Genomic DNA, 8781 nt, shown 5'->3' with positions numbered 1-8781 from the left:
TTCTGTCCGGTATTTATTTTTTCTTGCGTGAAAGTGGGTGAGGACGTGTGTTGAATTTACAAGTGCGCCCAGCTGCATCAGGAACAAGCTGATGCTGAGGGTTCTGGATGGTGGAACTGAAAACTGTTAGTATAGATGGGAGAAACCATGGTGTTAGATATAGCAAAACTGAGAGGGCTGTGATGCGGCGGGCGCTCAGTTTGGATTTTCTCCCCTAGTAGAGGTATCAGTAGTGAGCCGTGCTGCTGAGTGTTTTGTATAGTCTGCTGTGTTGAGAGGCGAGTGTATGGGTGCAAGGGATTAGACTCTTACTCCTCTTCCTACGTCTGGGATAGCTCAACAGCATAAGTGAGATACAGGAGGAAATGGGCCAGTGTCCTTATCAGCTGAGAACAAATTGGTTGTTCCCAAGTGCTCAGGTTGTTTGTCGCATTCGGCTGGAAACCGCTCACATCCAGCGTGCCCAGGGTGAAGAGCTCTCAGCCTGGAGCTGGTCCAGATCTAAAGCGCTGCACAAGTATGTAGGGAGCCAAGACACTGCTTAGCTGTTACTAAAAGGTCTGGGCTTGTCACCTGACCCTGCCCCAAGATCATACTGTAGTTCATTTTATTCACATTTATTCAACAGCGCTTGGAGCATTCACTTCCAGGTTAGTGGAGCACTTGGTTTGGTCCATTTCTGCGACAGCTTCATTAGACTGCAAGTCATAATGTGCAGAGGAAAATTCAGTTCTGTGAGGAAAAGAAAAAAATTCAGAAAGAAAATTCAGTTCTGCTTGAGATCAGGTGAGCAGAAAAGCTGTGCAATGTTTGCCTAAAAATGAACAGATTTAATTCTTTTTCAGTGATGTATCAGCATGTGAATCCAGGGAGAGATGCAACTTTTGGTTACATGAAAGGCAATACTGTACATAGTCCTACAGCTGCTTTGCCTGCAGGATTTCTGTTGAAACCAATTCTTGTTCAGTGCTGTGAAATGACTGTGGAGTTGCGTCTCTGGTGACCCCAAAGCTCAGCCACTCTGCTGGGACCGGTCCTTGCCTCTGGTCACCTCTGTGGTGGGAGAGGCTCCAGGAGGACGCAGCACTTGGGGTCAGAGGACCACACTGAGGGTGCAGGCCTGTGCTGCGATGAAAGAGGATACTCCTGCATATTTGCTGAAAAACAGGGAGAAGACATTTGGCAATGACAATGAAATGGTGAGGCCTTGTTCAGGAATGACCAAAATCTGACTGTAATAGTGTGTATAATAGAAACATAAAATGCATGTGGAATTTAATGCAGCATAGTGAATACATACCTGTATCCGTATAATACGTACAAGTGCAGTACTGACATTTTGCTACTTTAGTGTGGGAAATCACAATTGTGTTTTAGAAAATGGCGCTTTTTTTTTTCAGTCCACAGTTTAAAATTTTGGAGGTTTCAAGGCAGGGAGGTGTATGTCTCCCTCACTCCTGAATTGGTGTGAGCTCAAAGGTGAAGTCTTCATTTTGTAAATTGAACTTAATTTAAGGTGTCTTAAGATGATACGTGGTGAATATTTTCAGATGCTTATTTGCAGGTACTGTTCATTGTGAGTGATTTAGAAGGCTTTCATTTTTCAGTAATCGAATACTGTTCAGTATTTTATTTTACATGCACGTAGATATATGTTGGCTGAGTAACAGCAAACAGAGATGGGGATATTTGTGTGTGTTTCAGTAGTGCCTATAATTTAAAAGATAGTTTAATGTTTTAAGTCTGATAGTTACTATGAGTAGAATTATACACTTTTCTACTAACATTACAGCAAGAAAAAGAATAGTATTGAACCCTGATTGTTTCTGTTCCTGAATTTTATCTTTTTGTTTGTGAAATAACAAGAAATATCTTTATTGATGCTACCAGTGTCGATATGATTACAGCAGCATTTTCTGATGTCTCTGCTGGGGTGACATTCCCCAAAAGAGCCCCAGGATTTATGCAGTATGTGTCTCCTGCTCTATTACAAGCAGGACGGGTAGACCAAACAGATGTAGTGAACCTTTGGTTATGCACCTGGCAAAGTAAATGTTATTTATCTGAGAGCCTGGTTGCAGCAAAATGGCAGAGGGTGTTGCATTAGTTCATCAGTACTCAGTATGTCCACGAGCATTTTTGGCCTTGCTATTTGCATTTCAGTTCCGCATGGTGTTTCTTTGCCATACAGAGGGTTGGCCAAGCTCCAGGAGAGCAGCGACTCTCCTAAGACCCACAGCTGCATCTTGGAAGACCGAAAAATCAAGATGAAATGATGGACTTGGTCCACCACTCTTCACCAGGGACCTGAAGGCATTCCAGATAAGGTGAATTTGCTCCTGGATGGAGAAGGCCTGGTGGGGGGCTTTGCCACTTCCAGGCCTGGGGCAGCTCAGGGTGCACAGCCTGGATATGAGAGTGGGCTCTGCCATTGCATATTCTGCAGCCTGTTGTACCAGAGTGCTCTTTCCAGCTTCTGTGGGGACTGCATCTGTATAAAAAACTGTGAGATTAGGCCTAAATTAGGAAGGGAGAAACATCTGATCATTTTCTTGCTAGAAAAAAAATAATATGAGAGCAGATAAGTATTAATAAACTGTTGAGTGATTCTTATTTTCTAACGACCCTCACATAAAATTAACCCTAGTTAATGTTCTGCGGTGGTTCTTGTCAAAATCTGAAGGAACTATTCCCAAATGGGAATGTTTACCTACTTCTGCATTTAGGATATGTAAATGTATACGTGGAAATATTGATGAGGAGTAGACTAGATCATGTGAGAACTGGGGATCCCACTTTAGGTAGGTTTTGTGTCTTAGGCTGATACACTTATTGTATGATACTGTATATTTACACTTTTATTTATATAAATAAAACTTCTTTTAATGAAAACTGTTTAATATGCCTTGTATATTACAAAAAAGTGAGTGCAATAACATGAAATAGATTGTACATTTTTCAATTTTCTGTCTCTGTTATGTAAATCTGTGTTGCCATAAACTGTTTTGTTTGGGTTTTTTAGTGATTTTAAAAATAAATGGTATCCTTAGTACTCCTCTAGATATTTATTTCTGTTATGCCAAAGTCTGTCTGGTCCACAGCTGGGACTGGCATTGCAGGAACAAGGTTGTTAGGGAGAGCAGAGACTGTTAACACTGTCCAGATGTGGATCTAAGCTGTTAAATAGCTAAGCTGGAAAAATACCACTTTGAGAGCTGCCATTCAGCTTGAAGAGGATTTAAGAAGTGTTAGAAGGTGTTTTATAGGACTGGCCGTGGTGTCTTGGAAGATGTGCCTTGTTTTTTCCTGCCCCTTTGCGGATGGCAAAGGTGAAATGTAGAATTTTCAGTAAGAGCAGCAGTCTCCGAAGCGTGTCACCTATGAACTGTACCTCCGGCCCAGCCCCTCGGCTATAAGGGAATGTGTTGTACATGTAGGGAATACGTATATACAACTAGTCCTAGGCTTGTATTTGTTGTTGTCTTCCACCTACCCTGGAAATAAGCTCTCCTTCAGAGCCCCACTGAGCCAGTGGAATGCGCTGGGCTGGAGATGATTGCTCTGTGGATGGAGTGGGGCTGCAGTGGAGCTCATTAGGGGAAGTGGACACCATAACCTCCAAACTGGGAGAGTTTGCATCAGGTGGTCCACAGGCACAGCTTGCTTCACCAGCACTGCAGGGCAGCTTGAAGCAAGCCTGCATGAGGATGAGGAGCACAGAAGGTTCTGGATGCCTTCCTGTCAGCGGCTCTGACATGGGGAGTGCCAGAGGTGCCCAAAATCCTGCACTGCCTGGCAGAGCACGGACACGTCAGTTTGTCGCTGCAGGGCAGGCTGAGCTGGAGCATGGAGCTTGCCGCTTCAAGTGTTTATATCCACACTTCAAGCCTGTGTGCATTGCTCCGTGTCTGAGCGCTGGGCTGGGCGCTTGCTGCAGCAGCGCAGCTGGAGACGCCTACTCGTGGCACGGTGCAGTCCTGCCCTCTCCTCAGAGCAGGCATGGTGCCCTCTAGGGTCTCTCCTACCGTGCCTTGCAAATATTTCACTGTTTTCCCTGGTGCACGGTGCTGCCCGAAAGGGCTGGGTGGAATTTTCTGTGGGGGGAAGAAGGCATTTGCTTTCCCATGCTGGTGGCAGGAAAGGCATTTCTGTTGTCCCTGGGCTTGTGCCCCAGAGGCTGCTGTGTTTGCTTTCAGTTTCCTTCTGTGGGTGCCACACCACAAGGGTGCAAGCAAGCAAGGGTCACGTGTGGAGCGAAAAACCCCAGTGCTTCTGCTGAATCACCCTGCGGGAAAGGCTGGCGTCAGGCTCCCAGCCTGGCCTGTGTGCACCAGGGCCCTTGCTGAGCTGGAGGGAAAAAGGGGGAGCTTTGTGGTATGTCAGTACCTTGTCTGTGTTGGGACCCCATTTCCCCACATCCCTCTCTCTTGCAAACAGCCACGATGAGGGATGCTACAGAGCCTGTGTTGTTGTGCAGATGAGATGGTGCAAGGTGTAAAAGCAGTAGGAAGGGGATGGACAGGGAGGTGTAGGGTGGCACAGCAGCCTGCTCCAGCTCATTCCAGCACATCTGTCCCTGGCTGGAGCCTGACTTCAACCCCAGAGCTGCATGGAGAAAAGCAAAAAGACATTTTCAGCCATGGAGATCTCTGCTGTCCCTTCTCCTCTGCTGTCCTCAGTGCTGGGCAGCCCAGCCCTTCTTGCACTGACTTCCCCTGTACCCATCCTCCTGTCTGTCTTTCTCCCACTTCCTTCTAACACATGGAGCTGGGGCTCAACAGGGCTCAAGCCTCAGAGGCCTGATTCTTTTAAAATGGATCTTGAACGTCTTTGATTAAAATCTTAGTTCCCCCAAACAGTAGCTAAGTAAAGAGGAATGCAAAAGAGGAGACAGAGTGAATTTGATCCATAAATGAGTTAGTACATGCGACTTAATTCATCTGCTAAGACTTGTGAAAATGTGGAAAATTACATTTGCGTTTTTCCTGACTCAGTTTTGACTGGGCTTTTTCTGAAGGCCCTGGGGCATGGGCAAATGGGGAACTTGGCACAAAAGGCAAAAGAAGTTTGCCATTTCAGGCATGTCTTTTTTAATTTCCTTATTGCTGGCATACAGAGCTCAGATCTAAATGAGATAAGTAGACAACCTACTTTGCTGTTTGCAATCAGATTTATCATTCAACCTGAAAAGTTCTGGTTTATTTCTCATTTTTTTACATCTTTGTCACTCTCCTGTTCCCTATTAGCATCACTGAATGCAACTTATGTCCAAGTAGGTTCCATGTGTCTGTGGCGTGGCTGTTCGTGGCTCTGAAACCTCATCTGCATTTCCAGGAATGTGTCAAAACTGCTACTTCTATCACATTTGACCAAAGGCTAATGGTGACTATCCCTGTCCCCATGCAGGAGTGGTGTGAAGGAGAGCTCCTGGGGGAAAGGTTCCCCAACAGCCCTCCCTGAAGCTGGTGGCTTGGGCAGAAATGGGGCATGTGACGGCTGGGTATGATGCCTGTGCATGCAGAGAAGTGATGCCACGGGGCAGTGTGTGATGGCGATGACAAGGGGAAGAAAAACCTCCCTTCCTGGTGCCCAGGACCATGCAGGCTCAGCCCCAGGACCAACCATCATTGCGATGCCCCCAGCACCACCTCTGCTGGTGGTCCAGCAGTCTGGTACTTTTTCTTTCCTATGCAATATTGGGTCGTATAAGCACTCCTGCAGCGCTTCCACCCTGCACACCCCCGTATCAATCAGTGCCTGGAAAGCAAGTGATGTTGTGTTGTCTAGGGTTGATCCCTGCTGCTTCTGGTAAAGGAGACTGGGTAATTTCTCCTCTTCAAGGAATACCTTTGAAACCATACTGTCGTCACCAGCCTTCAACAAAAGGACTTTGCCTTTACAGAGAAAGCCAGCTGTATCTTCCTCTTTCCATGTAATTGTGTTCCTCAAAGCTCAGCTTAGGTGATTGCAATAATTTGTAAAGCTTTTTTTTTCCTTTTGAAAACACAAAATTCTTCTCATTAAATGGTCATGAGAAAGAACTTTTGAGACAAATAAACATCCTTTCCCAAAACAAGAAGTTACCCTCCCATCCCGCAGTGCGTAAAGTTGTGACTAGAAGGATGTTTTCTGGCAGTCAGAGTATTTTCTGAAGTTAGCCAATACTAAAACCAGAACCTTTTGCCTTTAGTCCCATATGTACTGGCCTCACCTCTCTGTGCAGCTGAATCAGTCTGATACTGTTGCTCTGAGCAAACAAGTTACCTGAAGTTGTAGTTGCTCAGATTTTTCCCTACCCAGCAAAGCCATTTCCTCGACGTGCTGCCTGACACCATGGCAGTGCTGGGGAAAGCCCGGCTGCTGTTGTCAAAAGTTACCTCCCTGATTCCTGACCCTGCGCTGGAGGGACCTGGATGTGGCCTCCTGCCACTGTCGCTGCTCCATCATGTTCCTTTCGGGAGCACAAAGGGAAAGGTGCAAGCAGAAATCTGCCCTTAATCGCTGCCACACAGCCAGTGGCAAAGGTGGTTGCAAACCCAGCTCAGATCCCAGAGCAGGGGGAAGAGGTGCAAATGTGGTACTTTGGCCTGGGCAGAGCATGGTAACAGAGGCAAAACCCCAAAGGCACGGGAGCCTGGTGGTGGGCACCATCCCAGTGCAGTCCCCTCTGAGGCTTCAGGCAGTGCTGCAGCAGATAACGGTGGTAGCACACACAGGGGTGCTGCCATCCTGATGACAGCTCTAAGGCCTTTTCACTGGACTTAATCAGTGCTGCTGAAAGTAACTGGGTTTTTCGAGATTTACAAGCTGGCCTGTCTCCTGCAGAAAGGTGCTTTGGCCCTTGACATTGTGACAGTGGCACAGAGGAGTCAAAGGAGCGGACCCAAGTGGTGGTCACACCATCCTGTAATGGGCAGGAGGGAATGGCACCAAAGCCTTGTGAGATGAAATGGCTGAAACAGCTTTATCTGAGGTCACTGCCATTTCATGGGATATCCTCTGTTGCTAAAGGAGTGACACCTGCCTCCACGCTTTTGTAGGGCTCATGGATGGGTCTGATTTGCATTGCAGACTGTACGTGAGAAGGGAGGGCAGCCTTGGTGTGGCCAGTCTCTCACGCCACCGTCCAGACAATACAATGACGTACTTGGGTAAAGACCCCTGTTTACAGCTGGTTTGGGACTATTGCTCACTGACCGTCGCGCCACCAGTCACCTGCTTCGTGGAAACCCTATCAGACTGAGAGACAACACATCACATCCCGAGCCCTTCCTGTCCGGCCTCCTTGCATCTCTATGGATGCACGTCATGGCCTCGCACTGTCTCATGCCAACAGGAGGAAAATGACAAAATTAGTCCTTTCCAGCAGCGTATGCTAAAAATAATGAGCAGCACATGAGCCATTGTTTTCAGACGACGTAAAAAAAATCCCACAGCGGGAGCTGGGGGGGAGTGTTGTCTGTTGTCTAGCAATTTGTTTAGGAAATACCGCTTGTGCATCAAGGCTCAGGTGTGACAGCATCAGCTGGCTGAGGACACGGGGCCGGTTTTCGCCTGGATGAGCACAGAGCAAACGTGACCAAGGGCTGCACTTGTTGCTCTGGCAGGTGCCTGTGGGCCATGGTTAATGGAGAGCAGTGTGCTTCGGCAGGCGCGTTTGGTTTGTTTTTTGATATCAAGTGCTTGCGGGTGAGTCAGGCGCCTTCAGACAGCGATGCCATGCCTCAGCAATGGGATTTTTTTCCCCTGCCCTTTAGGGAGGAGCAGGTCACAAGCACCGTGCCCTGGCGATGACCTGGCTGGAGAGGGGCCAGGCTCCAGCGGGCAGGGGAGAGGATGTCTGGATGTTTTCACAAGGCTTGCAGGTGTAATTTGCTGTGCAAAAAAATGCACTGCACAGCACCTGAGGCAACACTCTGCACCAGGCCTTTACTGGACCACTTTGCTGATGCTCCTTGAAGTAAAGTCCTTCCAAGCTTCTGCTGGTCGCTAATTGGGAAAGGACAGGGAGCTGCTTCTCCTTGTTGTTTCGTTTTGATTTGTTTTGGGTTTTTTTGTTTTTGTTTTGGGGTTGGGTTTTTTTTGTTTGCTTTGTTTGGTATTGTTTTGTTTACTAGAAACCAGAGCCTTTGGCCAGAAAGCTCTTTCTTAGTCCTCCTTGCAGTGGAAAGACATGGCCAGGCATGGGACTCCCTACCCATGAAGTTGGGGAAAAGCAGCACAGTAAGGCAGGGGAAAATCGGCTGATGTGCATGGCACAGCAGGTGAAGATCTGAGTCTCTCCACAGACACATTTTTGGGTCCCAGCTTTAAGAGGAAAAATAAACTTTGCACTATCCCTTGTGGTAAGCAGTATGTTTCCCCCCTTTTCCAAAACTCCAGCTTCAGACTTTGGATAAAGCCAAAATCTGACCTTGGCAAAACACTGTACTCCTTTCTGCCTGCATCCAAGACAAAACTCGTTAAGTTTTATGTCTATCCTTCCGTGACCCCCCAGGGACTCTTTTCCTCAAAGCTACCACACCTCTGGTGGAGGTAATGGAGCCCCTAACAACACCCAAATATTCTGCAGGCAGTGGTAACTAGAAAATATTAAAACAAGTGTCTCAGTTATCCATTTTGAAGTTGAAGGATATGTTTATGTCTCATTCCTCTGCAAGGCAGAAGTAAAAGCCTCATGTCCTGATGCATTCCTACTGGCACTTTGCTGTTGCCCTAGTGTGTGCCTGCCGAGTTGCAAGTACAGAAACTGTATAATACCATCATGCATTCAGAAATCGG

The sequence above is a fragment of the Mesitornis unicolor genome, unplaced genomic scaffold (genome assembly GCF_000695765.1).
Source record: "Mesitornis unicolor isolate BGI_N332 unplaced genomic scaffold, ASM69576v1 scaffold19804, whole genome shotgun sequence".
NCBI lineage: Eukaryota > Metazoa > Chordata > Aves > Mesitornithiformes > Mesitornithidae > Mesitornis > Mesitornis unicolor.
This window is presented reverse-complemented; position numbering follows the sequence as displayed.